At 42.2% G+C, this 19,062-nt stretch overlaps 1 long non-coding RNA gene across 3 annotated transcripts; it reads right to left on the reverse strand.

The window, feature by feature from the left end:
• Window positions 1–3,299: 3,299 nt before the first annotated feature.
• On the reverse strand, window positions 3,300–18,753 carry LOC101477204 (uncharacterized). 3 transcript variants are annotated; one of them, XR_013100869.1, is made up of 5 exons: window positions 18,510–18,753; window positions 16,738–16,783; window positions 13,284–13,562; window positions 8,241–8,492; window positions 3,300–5,067 (listed from the first exon to the last, which is right to left on the reverse strand). It is a non-coding gene; the product is annotated as an uncharacterized LOC101477204 (long non-coding RNA). The 3 variants fall into 3 exon arrangements; XR_001167737.3 differs by lacking the exon at window positions 16,738–16,783 and having other exon boundaries at window positions 18,510–18,750; XR_013100870.1 differs by lacking the exons at window positions 16,738–16,783; window positions 18,510–18,753 and adding an exon at window positions 13,659–13,673.
• Window positions 18,754–19,062: the final 309 nt, after the last annotated feature.

The raw sequence follows: 19,062 nt of genomic DNA on the forward strand, positions 1-19,062 counted from the left end.
ACGTCAATACTGGTGTCATTTACCTCCCTTCTCTTATGCAGTCAAACATGATGTCACAATTTTTCATGTCAGTGAAACGTGAAGAGTAATGGGGGATGTCTAAGTTTAAACAGGAGTTTGGGTTAAATGTGAACGTTTTATAAGAGTGTGTGCTATGTAATCTCAGCTTCAAAAAAATGAAGGTTATTTTGTGAAGTGCAACAACATAGCTAACATCCAGTCATTTAAATATGATTTCAACATTACTAGTGAAAGTCCAGTATTCACTGTTTTGCTTAGGTTTGCTAAATAGTACTACCCTAACTTGTTTAACTTAAGTAAACTTTACTTAGTGTTTTTGAGGCAACAGGTTTGTGTAATTTTTTTCAAGTTCTGGGAACTAATCAGATTTTACACTGTATTAGCAAATGATACTAAAAATATTTAAAGTAGAAACATTCAGAATGGAGCATAATCGATAAATTATACAGCATTTAATGCAGCAGTACTTATTTGTTAATTATGCTCATTCATAGCACCTTATGGTGGTTTAACTATTTTTGTATGCTGTTACTAATCATCAAATGTTTGCATGTTTTTTTATGTTGCATCATAATATTCAAAGTAAGCAGTATCAAGATTTTCAGCTCGAAAGTAATACATCGTTTCCCTTTTGAAATGTATAGGAGCAGAAGTATGAAAGATGCTTTTCCAGAAAAGGGAAAATCATTAAGTCAGTGTTACTGGAGTTCCCATGAGTCTCCTTATTTGGCAGCTCGAACCCCCTAGTTGTCAGATTTCCAGATTTCTTCACTACTAGGAACAAAAGCATTGCCAAGCACACAAGAGGAACATCGTGATACATGGTTTTCCAATCATATGTTCTCTATTTAGAAAAGCAGTTATTCAGACTATTTTTCAAATGAAGAAATACTCGTTCCAGTCTGACTTACAGACCTGCTGTCCATTCCGTCTGCCCTTTCAGCTTCATGATGGTAATGTATTTATAGGAAAAATAAATCATCTGATAATCAAAGTGGAACAATCGTGTTTAATAACATTTAAAATTTTATCTGAATGGCATAAGCCACTTTTTACCCATGCGAACACTGTGTGTGTGTGCGTGTGTGTGCAAGGCGCTAAAATTTGATCCTCTAGCTGCCACTCGTCAGATTGCTTATCAAGAAATCCTTCAATAATCTCCACACCGAAGAGACCAACTCTCCGCTCACACACACACACGTCCGCGGCTTTATTCTTTATTTATTATAAATGAAACATCACGCTCGACAACATATCCTTCAGAGCTTCTGATGTCATTTTGTCTTTGCTCTATGAACAGAATGACCAGCTGCCACACTGCGAAGCAGCTCACAAAGGTGGACAGATCTGGACGGACGCCCACTTTTTCTGGCTCCAGCTACGACAGCATCCAAAGACACACACATCCTCTGTCCTTGCAACCAGTTGCAAACATGTTTTCCCCCCAAAATCACACAGAATGGCCTCCTAGGGTTGCATTCCTGCATACCAATGCAATTCTGAGCAACTTGTGAAAGTTCATCACAAAGCATCACACCAGTTCCAAGACCTTGGACGTGCACCAAACCCCGCCATTTCCCACTTTTGGACCCCTCTTGTCACCATGCTCCTTGTGTTCTCGTCAATCAAATTGTTCTGCGGACCCCTTTGCAGTTTTTCTTTAAATCTGCTCCAAGTCATGTTAATGTCATTGAGACGCCATCTTGGAATCAATTTCTTCAGTCTCATGATTGGCCGTTGTGAGCAGCCATTTTGTGCTATATGTCAAAAGGAAGCCACACCCCATCGCTATAAACACAGCTCCCCAAACACAAGACTTACTGTCATTTAGGATGCCAACTGCACAAAGCAAAATGCGGGGTCAACTTTTTCGTTTTTTACTCAGCGGCCCGACAAACCTTTAATTCTGAGCAGCTAGAACTTTGACTGTGATCCAACATGGCTGCAAACGACAGCCCGGTTGTACGCCGTCACTCCAGCTTGCTCTAGTATGCTTAACATTGACACTCAGTTCATTAAAGCCTATAGTGCTTGGCTAATGCAGCTTGCCTCTTGGCAGAATGACAAAAACTGTGAATCAGATTATGAGGGCCATAACACAGCCAAGAAACACAGAGGGCGAGTGGAGTTGTCACAGAGGACCATGCTAGCTCTTTGGATGTTAACGCCTGGGACATAATGTAATTGCCGCCTGCCCTGGTTAATAAGGGCATTGTAATATTTGCATGGAGTTTATGTGTACTATGGCTCATTTGAACGTGCAGCGCAGCTGTAAACAAGAGGAGAGTAGCTCGTAAAGCCTCGGCTGCTACAAACCGAGAATGCAGACACCCATGGGGGTGCATCGAAGCTGCGTTAAAAACCTCTTTCATTGAATTACATGAGACTTCATAAAAGAGAGGGAATGAATGAAAAGAGCTGCCAAATCAACCTGTACTGTAAAGGGTTACATTTCATTTGTTTTACAGTGGGATTACCCTTTTTTACATGACAATGCTAATGAATTGTGAGGGGCCCATATGTCGGTGTTGGCGCATTCGCCATATGTGGTGTCAGACAGCAAATCACGTAGGGGAAGTGTTTTGTGCAGCACACAGCAGCTCGCAAAGCGACAGCGCTGCACACAGATTATCACAATCCAGGGTGAGGGTGCTACGGGTTCTTTATTTTCCCCAAACTTGGAATAACAGCAGGTTAAATGACATGTGGCTGGCTTATTATTCATCATCATTCATTCACAACAAACACCAAGGTTAAGATTTTTATTGGTTACTAGAGAGAGCGCCTTTGTCCTGATTAATTTTACACCAAAAGAGGACAGAACTGTTCTGTTTCTCTCCAGTGTAGGTTGCGTATGAACACCCACATCCCTGATGGTGTTTAGAAAATTGTTTGATCTCGGGGGAATTGTTATAATCTTTTCATTTGGCAGTGACGATGTGCTGAAACTGAACTCCGGTAGATTTCTCTGTAGATGTGACTAAAGCAGCAAAATCATTAAGGAAAAGCACATTTAGGTTTTGTTTGTTTTTATAGATTTTTCCATTTTTAATTTTAGAAAACTGTAACCTCTTCTGTCTCTCATTTTAAGGACAGTTATTTACATTTATATTTCTTTCTTTCAGTGAATTACATCACTGCTGACCAGGCTCAGCCACGGCTCAAGGACACTTCAGCACTATATGCGGCTGATTAATGTACTTTTCCATTTATCACTAGACGATCCTGCCAGCCAGCGATATGCAACCAAAACTGATCAAAAGCATGCACAAGACATGTTTCATTGTTTTCATTGTAAACCTTTATTACTATTTCAACAGTTTTCCATACAAAGGCACGTGTGGTGAACACTCATTCACAAAGATGAGATTGCATAATACAAACATTGTTGCTTATATAAACAGTATGCTATTCAAAGCTAAATAGATATATTTGATCTACATTTAAGGAAAAGGGAGATTTAGTGCAACTGTTTTAATTATTTTAGACCACAATTCATGGTTTTCAAGCCTCTGGACTGATTTCAGAAGAGTGACTTTTTTTTGCTAGAGATTAAAAACATAATTTCAAGCTTATCCAGGCAGATAAGTAATTGTCTTGAGCACTGGGATGTGCATGATTATCAAAAGAATACATTTTCTAAATTAGGCCAAGATAGTCTCCCTTGAATCAATTGCAAAAGCGCTGCATAGACATAGATTGTCTAAAGTAATATTTAAAAGATTTGCATAGATTATCAATCGTAATAAAAAATTTGCCACTTCCCGAAAATTAATATAGAATGAATTAGGCCCTGATAGTACTTGCCTTATTGCATTTGGGTGCATGTGTGTGTGCGGGCGTGTGTGTCGCTGTGTGTTAATGTCAAGAACAGGAAATTAAGGCAGTGTTTGAAGCCAATGTATTTGTCATGTCTCACCCAAAGATGTATCATTACACTAAAGCAGGTAACTATTATGTGCCAAACTGCTGTGCCTCAACGACTGCTATAGGGAGCAGCTTTTAATAGTGTGGCATGTTCTGTATACACGCAGAGCTACTTCCTGCTGATCAAACACACTCCAACCATCAGGAATATTAAATGCTTGAGTCCACATTTACTCAGACTCTGGCTCATGGCTGCACAGTCGAAAGCTGCAAATATGAGATTCAATCCATCCACTGATGAAAATGCTGTATCCTGTCATCTGTCACACACTCACACACACATCCTGACTGTAATTTCTGTTTCACTATATTAATAACTGGAACGTCAGCACCTCATAAACCATTTCTCTTGATGATGTCTGAAGGAATTTCTGTAAACTGATGGCTCAAAACATAATCCAAAATAAATATGAAAAGGTTTTTTTCCCCTAAACAATAAAGAAAGGAAAAAAAGAGAACAGTTGCATAGAGTATAAAGACGACAGCTCACTCCTTCGCCATTGTGTCAGCTGACACACGGAGCTGTCCAATCGCAGTGCAGTATTATTCACTGCTGCCGTGGGTCTCACATTCACATGTCTTTTGAGTCCTAGCAACTATAACAAAAGAGAAAATGAGCAAAATATGGGCTACAAATCATCAAATACAACCTACATTAAGTGGAGCCTATGACAGCTGAGGACAGATTATATTCCTTCATGTCTAAACAATATTTTTTTACAATCAAATATAGGATAATAATTACAAAATTCAGTGCCACATCTACAAATAAAAGAATTAAGAGTCACAATTATCAAGCAGTTCCTCCAGCCTTCGGGCTGCTTATTTTCCAACGAGTCCCACAGGTTTCCATGATTGGAGTCCATGATGTTTGCTCAGTTAAAACACCAAAAGTCATTCACAAGCAGTCCAGGCTGAGTGTTGGTTCGAGCGATGCATCAAGGAGACATACACAGCGTTCCACAGTTATGGCAGGAATCACTGCCGGCTCGCATGCAGACAGCATCGCCATCCTCCGTGTTTACTCCAGCTAAAAGGCAGCGAATGAAGGAGGAGTCCCACCGTCCTCCTTTTGTGTGCTCTGTCCATTCTGGATCCCCCTGCACCAATCACATTTATCTAAAAAAAAAAAAAAAAAAAGAATGAGTCAAAACACACCTTGAGGCCAATCATGTGAATGTCAAAACAATTATTTGAGACAATGGACTGTGAAGTCCAATTTATGTATCAAAAGAAGGCTTGTTCTCAGTGCTCTTTAAACATGAAAAAAATACTTATTAGGTTTTTCTTCCTTGTGTGTCCTAAATCTGGCCGAGTTAAGTACACCTTCGTGTACCAGCCAAGGGGATTGAGACTGAAGTTGAAAGGCCTTAACAGGAGCCTGGTACGCTACAAGCTGCTAATACAAAGAGGAAGCATGTGACACACCCTAAGCTAGGCTAAGTTGGACTTCAGAAGACCATCAAACCCCCTTTTCTGTTACATTTTCGAGCAGCTCAGACAAGCAACTTAAAATATTATAGCAGGTCACCAAGTTCAGAATTAGCCAATAATGCGTCCATCTAGCTTAGATCTAGCTTAAATCAACAACCACTGCGCTAATTACCATTGTCTGAGCTATTAACAAGCATCACGTTAGCCTTGGCATTTAGCATTACTGTGTGAGGGTGCTCTCTGCCAGTGAGGAAAGAGTGGGGGCTGCAGGGAGTGGCTAACAGTAGAGGTTGGCGACATAAAAGGCAGTTTCGGGTATTGGTGTCGCTTTGAGTTATTGGCATCATGGTCTTGTTTTGTTGAGAGGACTACAGTGAATAAGCTTGTTAATGGTAAATTTACAGCCCCAGCATGTGGCCTAATAAAACCAGGGGATAGAGAGGATGATGAGAATGATTGCCATTGCCATTTTGTGTGTGTGTGTTCAGGAGGGTGTGTGCGATGGCGATGAGGAGGGGGGTGTAGTTAGAGAAAAGGGAGAGAGAAAAGTGGAAGGCGCCGGTAATTAAGAGTCTAAAAGAGTGTGAGAGAGGCGCACACTGCTCAAAGCAAACTTTGAGCCTGGATTCCTCACTTTTTATTTATGCATCCCGACTTGAACCCCCCTCCTCCAACTTCACTCTCTCCCCCCCGCTCTTTACTTGTCTCCCCTTGCTGAATGAATAGCTATCGCAGTGCTACAGTGTCCCACACTGTCTAGCAACACCCTCCTGCATCCTCCAACCTTTTTTCAACAGCACCCCCCTCCAGTATGGTCCTGAATAGGGAGCCGAATTGAGCAAACAGTCAGGCTGTCAGCTCAATAGGAGGTCTGGCCGTGAACTTGAAGTCCTTCCCAGGCCCCGAGCCTTACATTAGGGTAGGAGGGGTGGAGATGGTTGGGGAGACAAGAGACGGTGGGGTGGGGGGATTGGTGGAGATGGGGGTTTGCAGCCAGACTTTTGGGGGCCCCCTACGTGCCAGTGTTGGGGGGACCCCTGCCACCGAGGTTCCCAAGCCTGGTGCTCTTGCAGGAGCAATGGGGGCAGGGTGCCCCAGCTGCCTGCTAACCCTCCCCTCCCCCTGTAGCACTCAGTCTGGGCAGGAGGGGTGCTGACGGTGGGGTTTGTGCAGGCGGGACAGTGTCTGCTCCCCTGCCAAAGCTCCTCTAGACCCTCACACACACTCGCACAAAGACGCACACATGAATACACCGATCCAGACACAAGCCGTGCCCACCCCCTCTCCTCTATCAGCTCGCAGGCCTCCCAGGCTTCTCATCATCTCATTAGCCAACGCCAGCCACTCCACTGTCTACTGTTTGCATTGTTTTGGGCTCTGCATAATTTACACAGTAAATTGAGAATGGCCTCGGCCCCCTTTGCTCAATCTACCACCTGTTTATAGAGGCCTGGCAGTGATTAGTGCACTTTGCGTTTGACACAGTTACCACAAGACTTCTCAGGAAAGCCAAGCGACTCCTTCGCTTAAGGCGGCATCGTCAAATATTCAAATTAATTAAGCTTAGTTTGACCTAATTGGGGAACTGGAATCATTAACAGTGTATTCTGTCTAAATACAGAAAATTAGTGATTTAATTTAAAGAACACACATATATATATATATAATTGAACATTTTTGGCCAAATTATTTAAAAGAAAACAAAATTTGATGTTAAGATGTTTCCTGTCTTTGCCAAGTCTCCTTTGCTGTTTTTACCTTGACTTGGGGGTTGTGGCAGTTTCTGTTAGCCCCAGGCATCCTACTATAAGTTACCATTAGCACAGTCTCTCTGACCCACACGCCACAGACACAAACAAAGGGAGGTTTCTGTGTTAAGATGACAAAAGTAAGCATTGTTTACCAGCCATCTTACTTAATCAAGCCCAGCTAACGCTAATTGGTGTTTTGGTTTAAGCGGTTTTCAACGTTGGGAGCTCCCCGGTTGAAGAAATGCCGCACCACAACGAGCTCATGCAAGGAGAACAATACTCAACTTGTCTGAGCACCGACTGCCCTCCAATACTCACCACTCACTTAAAGAGAGACTTTTCAGTACTAAATCTGCCTATCATGCTCTTACAACTTCACCATCTTGTCTTTATTTTTTCTCTCTGCCTCTTTCTGCCTCTCTCCTGCTTTGTTTTGGGCTTTTTATGTGCTGCAGTGTCCCTGTAAAAGACTATGAATCATAACTTCCACTCAACCGATGTTGCCCACCTTGACATTTCTTTTGACCTCATTTAAAGAGCTGAAGGGAGATTTTTAGAATTATTTTAAAAAGCCATACCTCTGTCACAGATTACTGTCAAAATCATTAAATATTATATCACAGTTTTTTAGGTTCAGTGACTAAAATTTTCTTACTAAGCTGCTCAACTTATGGAGTAATCAGCTGTGCTTGTCTGTCGTCCAGAAGGCACGGATTGCATCGTAGCTCCAAAATGGCAGGCGCCGCCATGTCGGGGCAGGCATGTGAGGATGGCATCAGAATTCCCAAACGGGAAAGAAAAACTTGCGCTTCGAGGACAGATGCCCACTGAACGCCTCCTGAGAGAGGCATTGAGAGCAGAGTGATTTAATGTGTACGCACATACAAAACACGCTCCACCCACATCAACCCTCCCCTCCTTCCCATCAGCGCATCTCATGAGTCGTGCAATTAACAAACGTATCAGAGGCAATTAAAACGGAGGGTATATCACGCCGGAGAAGGCGCGAGGGCACGGAGAGATGGAGATATTGCGATATGATGGAGAGTCAGGGAGGTGCCAATAGAAAAATGAAGCATGGCGGGCGCAGTGGGTTTGGTGTGTTACCTGCACTGACTGGTCTTCCCACTTCCATTTCATGCCAGCGTTGCTCTAAGATGGTGGCGCGGGCTGCGTTTCGCTGTACAGGAAAAAGGGGCAGTCTGCTGAGGATGGAGTGGATGAGGAAGGGAAGAGGAGGAGGGAAGAGGCAATGCAGTGGAGGGCGAGGAGAGAGGGAGGGCAGAATCAACAACAACCCCTCCTCCTTCTCTGTTTTTCAGTCTTCTTTTGCCAGCTTTCCTTCAGTAATGTGGTAGCCTGCACAGAAAACATAGATGGAGAAATCAGAGGGTAAAATTGAACATTTAAACTATGTAGCTTATCCACAAAAGCACACATGTACAGTTCACAAAAATATACAAACACACGAATGCACGCGCGCGCACACACACACACCTTTTCATGTCTGTTCTCATGGTACAGTCTGCCCCTGAGCATGCAAATGACTTTCATTATGTAAATGCATGCAAATCAGATCCAACCATCTGAGAATCAAGGGTGGGAAAGAAAAAAAAACTAGACACAGAGATTGAATAAAAGAAAGAAAGAGAAAAAGCGACAAGAGAAAAATCCTTTTGAGTGGCAGGAGGCGGTAAGTTAGGTAAACGCTCTGCTGAAAACAACGCCAGACCAATTGGGCAAACACGATTACCTTCTTTTATTGTGTCTATTACCTAATTTTTTCATTCAATTTACTGCATCCTTGTTTTTTTTTTCCAGGTTTTGATGTTAAAGGCTTTTCCTGCATAAACAATATATCACCTAAAATTCAAGAACAGTTAATGTTTTAAATCCACCATTCCACCGCATACTTTGCATCTGACACCTGCAGTTAAGCATGGAAATAATGGAAATAATGTAGCATTTCAGCATCGATAGAATTATAAACAGTAGTTGAGTACTTTACATGCTCACCAGTTGAGCTAACTTGGATTTCATGTAGCAAATCTACTTTTCCTTAAGCCTTTAAGGCTGACTTAAAGTCTACACTCTAAATTTAAATAGTGTCTCTGCAGCATTTCTCTATGTTTCTATGTGCATCCGTGCAAAATAATAAGCACGACTAGCTTAAAGCAAGCCATTAGGTGGCTAAATGTCATTAACACTAACACAGAACAACCACTGTGGATTTCAGATGAAAGGGGGAATTGTTAATTGTTTAAATCAGCGTCTGTCTCTGCCACAATCCTTCCCTCAATTACCCACACCTGCACATGCAAACCTGGGAGTCTAAAACAAAAGTAGCACAGTGCAGCCAGCTTGCTAAGTTCAATATTCCCAAGCAGGTGGACTCTGTATCTTGCATAGTTCTTGAACCCTATTCAAAGTAATCAACAAAGAAAGCTGACTAATCGGTGAACGGACCATGCTGTCTGATTTTACTAATACTCTGAGCCAAGCAGAAAGGATCCTCCATTAGCCAGAGAGGAGGGAGCCAGCTTTTGTCTCTGGGTGTCAGTAGGGGAAGGCCACGTCTGAAATTGGAATAAGGTGGTAAAACCAGGGGTGACTTGGAGTGTGAGAGAGTTGGGGTGGGTAAGCAGGGAGGGGAAGGACTACAGGGGTGGGGTATTGCTGAATGGTGGCAAACCTCTCCTAATTGGCACTTGACATTTTTTTGCCATTGGCACTAGAGTGGGCCAGCTTTCAAGCCCTCTCTGGGTCCTTGTTGGAAAAGTGCCTTATGCAAATATGGCGAATGGGCTCTATTGTGAAGCCTCTGATATTAACAGCTCACGCAACAATGAAATTGTGTGCTTACTCTGGACTCGTAGGTGTGTGAGAGAGAGCTAGACAATGGGAGCGGGAGCAGCTTCAGTCTGAACAGACCCTCCATCGGATGCTTTGCCAAGTCATTTCACCAGAATGGGCTTTTCTGAGGACCGAGGCTCTCAGTAAAAGCTTTATTAATGACTGAAACAAACAAATGCATGCACTGTTTTGCTCTGGCTCTGAGAGTGTCTCTATTTGTACTGATGCTGAATGGCTTGATTTATTATGGTTGAAAATACTGAAGGTATGTACAGAAAAGGCTTCATTCTCTTTAAATGATAGTTCCCCTCCTAAAACATCAATGTCTCAGTTCTAAATGTGAAAATGTATTCATGCTTCTGTGCAGTGCCGCACTCCCTCTGATACTTCTTTCTTCTCCGTGTGCCCGCATTGTTTACCCTTAACTCGCTCCCTTGGGTGAGCACTGCTTGAGTTCTAAAGATATCTGCAGAATCCCTTCGGAGAAAACTTGGCATGGGAGAAATGTAGCAAAACTAAGCTTTGTTTTCAAATGCAGTGAAAATGATAAGAGGCCTGTGCTGGACAGCTCAACTAAAACTTCTAAGTCAACAAGGTCTGAGGCGCTCTTGTCTTCTGACAACGCAACACAAACGTAATTTTTACATCCATGCAACTAAAAACCAACAAGGAGACAAACAGAGCAAGTGGGTAAGACAACGACAGTCACCCCCCGTGTGGTCCGAGCTCAGTCAAAGTACACCTGTTACTGCTAAGTTGCCAAACTTAATCTCCTTTGTCTGAGGAGGCCCATTGACTTTTGCAACTGCCCAAGATACATTCATTTCTATGCGTGCATAAGGGGGTGGAGGGAATGCCAGTGTTGTAGAAAATAACAGGGTCTGTCCTTACACTCTGGCCCAACAGTGAAGCCATTTTCCAAGCCCTGTTGGTGTGTTCCGTCAAGAGAAAGAGAGGCAGAGAAAAGGGGCCAAGAATCACTGGGTTATTCAGAAAGCTGTCTGGCTGCTCGGACCCGGCAGGCCTGAAAGGGAGGCAAAGGGGTGCATTGTCCCTCAGTGACAAGTGGACTAGCTCTATTGACTGTAAAGTCTACTTATGGGGGGGCAAGTAGGACCCGACCACAATGGCTGTTTTTCTATTTGACACTTGGAGTCTAAATCTGCTTGCCCAGTGCATGAAAGCTAAGACAAACCCACCACCCTCCTCCTTCTCTTTCCTCTCCCTGGCTGCTTTCCTTTACATGCTTTCTCCTCGCGCCCTCTTTCTATTTCCAACACTGCCATGGGACAGAGAAAAAGAGAGAGCAAAGGCCCTAAGGTGTTTTTGAGGAACTCTCCTATCTTTATGCTGTTTTCAGGCAAGCATAAGCTAATACAGTTTCTGCACTAAGTTCCCTAGTGTGAAGTGTTAGTGATATAACTGTGCCACACACCGAGCCAGAACAAAGCATTTGTACCATGACATGCGTCTCCCAGGGCACTGCTTAGGGTATAAACACAATCTGTCCAAGACTTCAGTTCCCATTTAGACCCAACAGTGTAACTGACACAAAAAAGATGCAAAGGGAGAAAACTATTCTCCACAATGCACAAAATGTTTCTGCCTTACACCTGTTATATGCTAATTTCATAAATACAAACCACACCTGTGTAGATATACAGGAGTCTGGATATTGGGCACGCACAATCATTAATCTATCAGTTGCATTATGTGATAAAATGCCCTACATACAACGCTGTAAAACTAAAGAAATAAAGGGGAAAAGGACATGTAGGGACGTAGCAACACAACAGAGAGAGAACCAGGTACTACTTTGCCATCCAAGAAGGTGACATCTCTGGCTGTCACTTCCTGTCAGGGCCCTCGTTCCTCTCTCTTACTAGCAGAGCCCAAAGCTCAAGTGTCACACTCAGCACCTGCAATGCAGCAGGCAGGCACAACCGCAGGGCTCGAAGAGATTGACATTGCGAGGTAAGGTTGCCTCACAAGCTTTTAGTAATTTCACTTCAGTCCTGCACAACTGTTTAGAATTTGTACCCTGTCAAGCTAAATATATCCAAACCCGAGGGTGATGTTTTAGCTGCACCACAATGAGATAGCACGCCACACGTGGAATTCGCTATGTACCACCAGAGCTTTGAGACCTAGGATACAATTCTTAGTGGCCTTTCTCAGCAGGAGTAACCCTCCAGCTTTGATGGGCAGAACAGAAATCACACCTTCAATCAGCCATCAGAGGCCTTGAGGTTGAAGATCTGATTGACCAATTACTCCTCACCATGAGTCCAGGCAAAGAACCTAAAGGCTGAGATTGTTCTCCTTCGCTCACTCGTGGATCTTGTCACTAGGGGTACTTTCTGCTTGATTGCCCCTGGACCACTCCCCCTCTGAACCCAACACGTACACACAGCAGCATTCAGTGAGATCCCATCGGGCCTTTCCACATGGTAGCACCTCATGCAATGGAGGCTTTGCCACGGCCCATTCACAACCAAGCCAACTGTCACGTCAAATCAAACAACGGCCAGGACCCCAAATTAAACATCTTTTCATGCAAAAGGAAAAAGGGAGTAGGTGGAACGAAGAAGAAAAAAAATCAACAACAGCTAACTTAACAAAACTGGCCTCAAACAAATTCTTGTCTGTGCGCTTAGCTGCCAGTGGGGCGTTGGGAGACCAGATTAACTCGGAGGGACCATTCTTAACTCACACAATCCAATCCAAGTTGGAACATATGTATAATTCATAGCACCGTATGCAGCTCAAAGGCCCACATTCTTTTCATATTGCATGGTCTCTTAATGCCAAAAATGCAAGCAGTAAGACTGAATTACATGGAGACAAATAAATAGAGCGTTGTCCAAATTAGCCAGTAAACTGGCAAGTCCTTTAGTCACTTGGTGTTGGCTAATCAGAGACCAGTTACTTTGGTGAATCGGTGTGGGGTTGTTGTTTTTTTTTTAGCAAGCTTGTCACTCCTAACCATGTGATACTAAGTCTAAACCCATGCATGCAGCCCCACACAGAAGGATCATGGGGCTTATTAGATTAAAAGTGATCCTGTTGTACCAACCTTACTGTTATGGATCACTGCCACTGGCTACAGAGAGCTAAAGGAAATATGTGTGGCAATGTCCCATTTATTTGTACATGACTAACAACGATACCCAGCATTACGAGCTGCGGATGGATCAAAAAAGGGGCCTCAGACTTGAGTTTAACAAAAGGCACACACATGTATTCACACACATTCCATCACCAACAGATAAGACACAAGAAAAACATGCAGCCTACCTTTTGTTGCATCGCATTCCCGTCTTCTTTAAAATGTAGTCCATTTTCTTCTCTCATGTTACAATTCTTCTGGCAAAGTTTGCATTTTCTTGTAGGGAGGCGCATTTGGGGTCTTGATGCCTTTTCAGGAGTGTAATGGGATTCTTGTTACTTTCGGTTATCTAGCTTTATGAAGAATGTACATCACTCATACAGCTAGATAACCAAAGATAACAACCAACCCCTAAGGCTACCCATCCTCTCAATCTGCAGGCGAAGTAACATGGGCCAAGTTCTGACCTATAAGCAGAGGAGAGGGTTGTTAATTAAAACCTATTATATCATTATATGTCTCCACTGCTTTTTATAAAATGATTTTAAGAATCACAAACTAACTTGAGACGGAGCTAAAAATCATGTCAAAAGTCTGATTTTAGGGAGAGAAAAATCAAAGAGCAGTTCATAGCATTTCTTTTGTGGCTTACGGCCTTTTTTCTTCGCTCATCCTACAGCAGCCCTTAAATGTCCTGACCCTTTATTTTATGATGTCATCATGTGGCTCCCTCTCTCCGCCTCAAACAACCTCAACCAATTGGAAACTTCCCTTTGTCCGCCAAAAGCTTTGATTGGCCTGTGAGTAACGCCTGTATATTAAAAACCCAACAAGTCAAACAATCAGCAAGAGGCACCAATTTAAAAAAAGGTTGCTGAGCAAGTCCAAACCAACTAAGGCTACAACCTTCCTTTCTCCAGCCCAGCGCCCATCCCTACAGCGCACCCGCCTCACCCGCTGACTAGCTCCATAGGAGGGTGATGGCTTCAAACACCGCCCCCTGCCATGACCCAAATGCATTTTTAAATTAAAAGAAGATCCCGGCTGTTTGACTACAAAAGGAACTGGTTTGTCTTCATTTAAATTATCTGATGCCAAAGCAGTCAGCCAATGATGGTGGTTGGCGCCAAAGCATAGATCGGGGGGGTTATTATATGTATATATATATATATATATATATATATATATATATATATATATATATATATATATATATATATATAGAGAGAGAGAGAGAGAGAGAGAGAGAGAGAGAGAAAAATTCTCCTACATATCATGAAAGAACAAGTGCTAAACATACCCTTTAGTATCCAAATGTGTCCAGAGACCATGCAAAAACAAAACTAAACACACACAAAACAAATCTTATCCTACATGGCTACGGACTATGCTATAACACTCACAGACACACACACTCCCTTTCACACATGCTGTGGTGGCACATGGCACGAGGCCCCATCTAATTAAGGCTGCTCTGTGTGCCCAGATCCCTGTTGTGGCAGGCTCCTCCCCCACAAACGCCACCACCAAGTAAAGCTTTACTGACTGAAGGAAGATGGAGAGATATTGAGAGAGAATGAGAGACTAACTCAATATCCTCAGTCTTCATCGCACACCCAAACCTGCGAACACACAACCTGACTGGCATTACCAGAGATGGCTACATCTCCGTTACCAAATAACAAATCACCCGGCCATTGTTCTCCCTCTTGATTACAATTTACAGAAGGTCTTCTTTTTCTTCTTCGAATGCCTGAAAATATTTTGATTTCAAAGTATTTTGTTTCCATTTAGACGGCTGTCAGCATTACACTGTTCTTCATCAATGTCCTTTGTTTCAATCCACAAGGACAAAGCAAAGACCTTTAAAAGCAGAAACCTGCCTTAGTTCCTAGATTGCTGCTTCAGTGGAGAACATACACACACACACCTAAATGTACCACATTTAGGTATGTGTGTGTGTGTGTGTGTGTGTGTGTGTGTGTGTGTGTGTGTGTGTGTGTGTGTGTGTGTGCTTTCAGATGTTCAGTAGATAACTGCAGAAAACATCAAACTACACACTGTGACTTAGAAATAAATACACACAGATACATGCAATCTCTCTCTCACACACATACACAAAAAATGCAATACTATTAATAGCTCATTTGATGTATTTTAGCTATAGTCTACATTAAGTGAATCAGAATATTTAAAAACTAAATGTTAAGATATAACTTCCACTTATTATTAAGTAGTCTTTTACAAAACTATTAGACTTCAGTAGGCTATTCTTTTAATGCAATCATATTTTACATTAATTAAGGCTACAACAATAACCTAATGCTTTTTTTTATTTCTATCTAGAAAACTAGAAATGTTTTGCAGCATCAATTTAAAATAAAATAAGTATTGTTGTTTTCAATTTTAGTGTTTAGTAAGTTTTTTTTTAACTCATTAGTAATTCATGGTAATTATTCTGAATGCAGATGGTGCAATATTAACATTTAAATAAATATTTTTTTCATGATTTTCAAGCTGAAAAAGGAAAAAAAAATCACGATTTTTAAAATGTTCAGACTGCATTGGATTATTTCAGTTATTTTTGCTTTTTCAGTCGTAGTCCCCTAAGTGCTGCATTCCATATAATTCTGTTAATCTCATACAATTGCATCATTTTGTCTTCTGCCTTATTGTCCCTACAGTGTTTAGCTTTCATGATGTTATTATTAACACCATGTGTTCACAAAATGAAGTTTGTGAACATTAAAATATATATATATGTTCTTTAAAAGTTTAAATGAGCCAAAAACCCCTGGTTTTAAGTCTTCGTTTGGACCCTTTTCTCCAAAATTTCAAAGCATGTTTAGGGCATAAACAGCTTCTTGATCTCCATTATTTAAACAAACCTCATCAGGCCCTGCTATTGGCCAAAGATGAGCATGACGTCAACAAATCCTGTGCCTCTAATTGGGGAAAAAAATATGCAAAGGTGCAGAGCAGATTAGCAAGAAATGGATTCATATTGCAAAGTGTCATTGGTTCTCATCTGATTAAACCCGCGCGATAAGTCCTATTAAAACGTTTCATTTAATCGCGACTGAGCGACTGCATTTTGGAGGCAACAAAGACAATTGTGCAGGAGGGCAAAAGTATTTTACCCACATTTTAAGCCACTTTAAAGGATGAATACAGAAATAAACAGAGTGTAAGTCACACTGTGGTGAGGCAGGCCCACTGTGTCTGATGAGCATACGCACTGTTTTTGCAGTGATAGGGCAACTCGCCTTAAAATGAGGCTTTGCAGAAATTACGCAATTAATAGTAATTTCCACAACCTATGACAAAATCCTGTGACGTTTAAAATAAGAGCCCAGATTTTGACATGCAGCTTCGAGTGTCTTCATCTTATTCTTTGTTAGATTTTAAACTTGAGTCTGCACTTCATATATTTATTATTATTATTATTATTATTATTATTATTATTATTATTGTTGTTGTTGTTGTTGTTGTTGTTGTTGTTGTAGATAAATACACTTGTATTTTTTTTAAAGCAATTACGTCAAAATAAAACATATTATTCCATCAAACTTTGAAAAAATAACCACGGAAGCCTGAGGGTGATATGAGTGACAGTGAGAGCTGGTTATCCATATTACCTACAGTAAATCACGTGTTGTGAGGCCGCTGAATGTCTCTCCAGCGGTTCCTGGAAAAAAGAGACGATGATTTTACTCTTCAAAATGACTACAATGCCTAACTGCCCAATTTTGGTTATTATAGACTTCGTTTAACCAGCAAAGATCGTCAGAAAATTCTATTTTGTCACGACAAGGACAAAATATTTTTTTAAAACAAAAACTCCGATAGTAGGTGAAGTAAGGTGCACTGAGTGATACTTCAGCAGTAGTACTTTTAATACTTTGTTATCTGTATTTTTACAATAATGTACAACCTGCCATTTTTACAGTGGTGTCGCAAATATCTCTAAAATACACGGTGCATATGAACTTCATTTAAAGCCCTGTACAGAAATCCTCTCCTTATTTGTTCCACCCCACAGTTGCCAATTATTGTGTGTGTGTGTGTGTGTGTGTGTGTGTGTGTGTGTGTGTGTGTGTGTGTGTGTGTGTGTGTGTGTGTGTGTGTGTGTGTGTGTGTGTTGCTAGATAAATACTCTAAAGTTGCGTGGCCGATATATTTTGGCTTAAACTGGAAAATGAATCTGAATTTTGTGCAAAGGTTGCACAAAATCGTTGTTTTCTAAATTCTCCCCTCCTCCCTAAGCCTGCATACAAATTAATACCCTCATGTTCATCATGTGAAATATTTCATAATCTCCTTTTTTTTCTTTTTGCTTCAAACCCCCTGAAAGCTCAACGGCCTCAGTTTTTCTCCCCTAATGTATCCGGGGGCGCACACGTGTTCTCTGTACAGGCCTCTCGGCGCACACGTGTGGACTGGATATTTGGCCTTGTGATCCCTTTATCCGCCAACCATGGGTGTGAACACGATCACTTTGTCTTATTACGCATGCATTGCAGGTCTGTGTGCTAGTAATCCTCATATCTGAGCCACATGGTAGCAAAGAGTCCTGCAAGGGCTTAATTTGGGGGGAAAAGACACAAAAGGATTTAATTTTTTCCCCACATCCTGATCGTGTCAAATTTTGTTGGGTTTTCGTGCCATATGTTGCCTGTCTCTGCAGCTCCCGCTTCTGCAGCAAACAGAGCTTGAGAAGTGACCCTGCTAAGTGCCTGGAGGTGTGTATGAGAAATGAAATCAAGGCTGGAAGCGCCTTTTGGCCTGTGTGGCTCTCTGTGAATCGCTTTGTATGAAGCCTGCACACAATGCGTCATAAAGGCTGGGTCTGAAAAAAGAGTACTTTTTCTTTAAAACAGAGACAAACCACTTCAAATTAGAAGTTGCTCTTTCACACACGTATTCCACAGTGCAGGTTTGTTTCCACATGTTTTAGCTGTTACTTTCCACCTGTGCACTACTCCATATTCTACTAAGTGAATCAACCCATAATTTTTCTTTCTGAAGCTTTCAATATCGATTTGTATTTTTTTAAGCACACTGAATTAAGAGACAAAATGTCATGAACACTGAGTTGCCACTTGGTTTTCCTCTCAACAGCTGCCATTGTGAGTGAAACATCACCTCCTACTTTACCCTCATCAGAGCATCAAAACAGAAACAAAAATAACGGTAAATTCAGAGCCCAGGACCTGCTGCTCAAACACACAGCGCCCATATTCGCCTGCTGCTGACACATCCAGCCTGTGTGCATCCTGCTCCGTTATGCGTGCAGATCGGCGGCGTGCACGGCGCGGATGCGAACGGTCTTTCCTCCGTGATTTTCGCCGCTAATCCCCAACCGCTTTCACCTTCCCCCCTTTGGAGAAAACACAGATTATATTGATACTCACGCCGTCGCCTGGGAGTCTCCGCGGCGTCCGCTCTCCAAAATCGAGAAGCGTGCGGCTCGGGAGATGGAGACCAACTGAGTTGCCGGAGGCTGGACCGCACGGTCTTCATGGCTGCGGCTGGCAGTGACGTCTGCCTTGCTCCATCCATTCAGCTTCCCTCGGACGGGTTTTCCCCCTGTTTTATTATCATCCCCATTATTTCTCTCGGAGGTGGATCTCGCCTCCCCCCTTCCTCCCCGCGCTGTCCCCGGTACTCGCCATTCCTCTCGTCAGATGCAATATGAACTCAAAACATGCCTGCTCTAAAAACATATAGGCTACCACCACCAAGGCCCTCCCCTTTATGACACGATGCAGGTCTGCTTTTTTGTCTCCACCCTCTAAAAAAATGAAAGCATAAGTGGTCTTGAATAAGGATTCAAGCTCAAGTTCTGTCCTCAATGATAAAAAAGAATCCTCGAAACTAATAATCTGAGTTAGTGTAGAATGGCTTTATTCGACGTCATATTTGAGACTACAGATACCAAAATCTTGGCAACACTCCTTATATTGC

This window comes from Maylandia zebra, linkage group LG11, assembly GCF_041146795.1.
Source record: "Maylandia zebra isolate NMK-2024a linkage group LG11, Mzebra_GT3a, whole genome shotgun sequence".
NCBI lineage: Eukaryota > Metazoa > Chordata > Actinopteri > Cichliformes > Cichlidae > Maylandia > Maylandia zebra.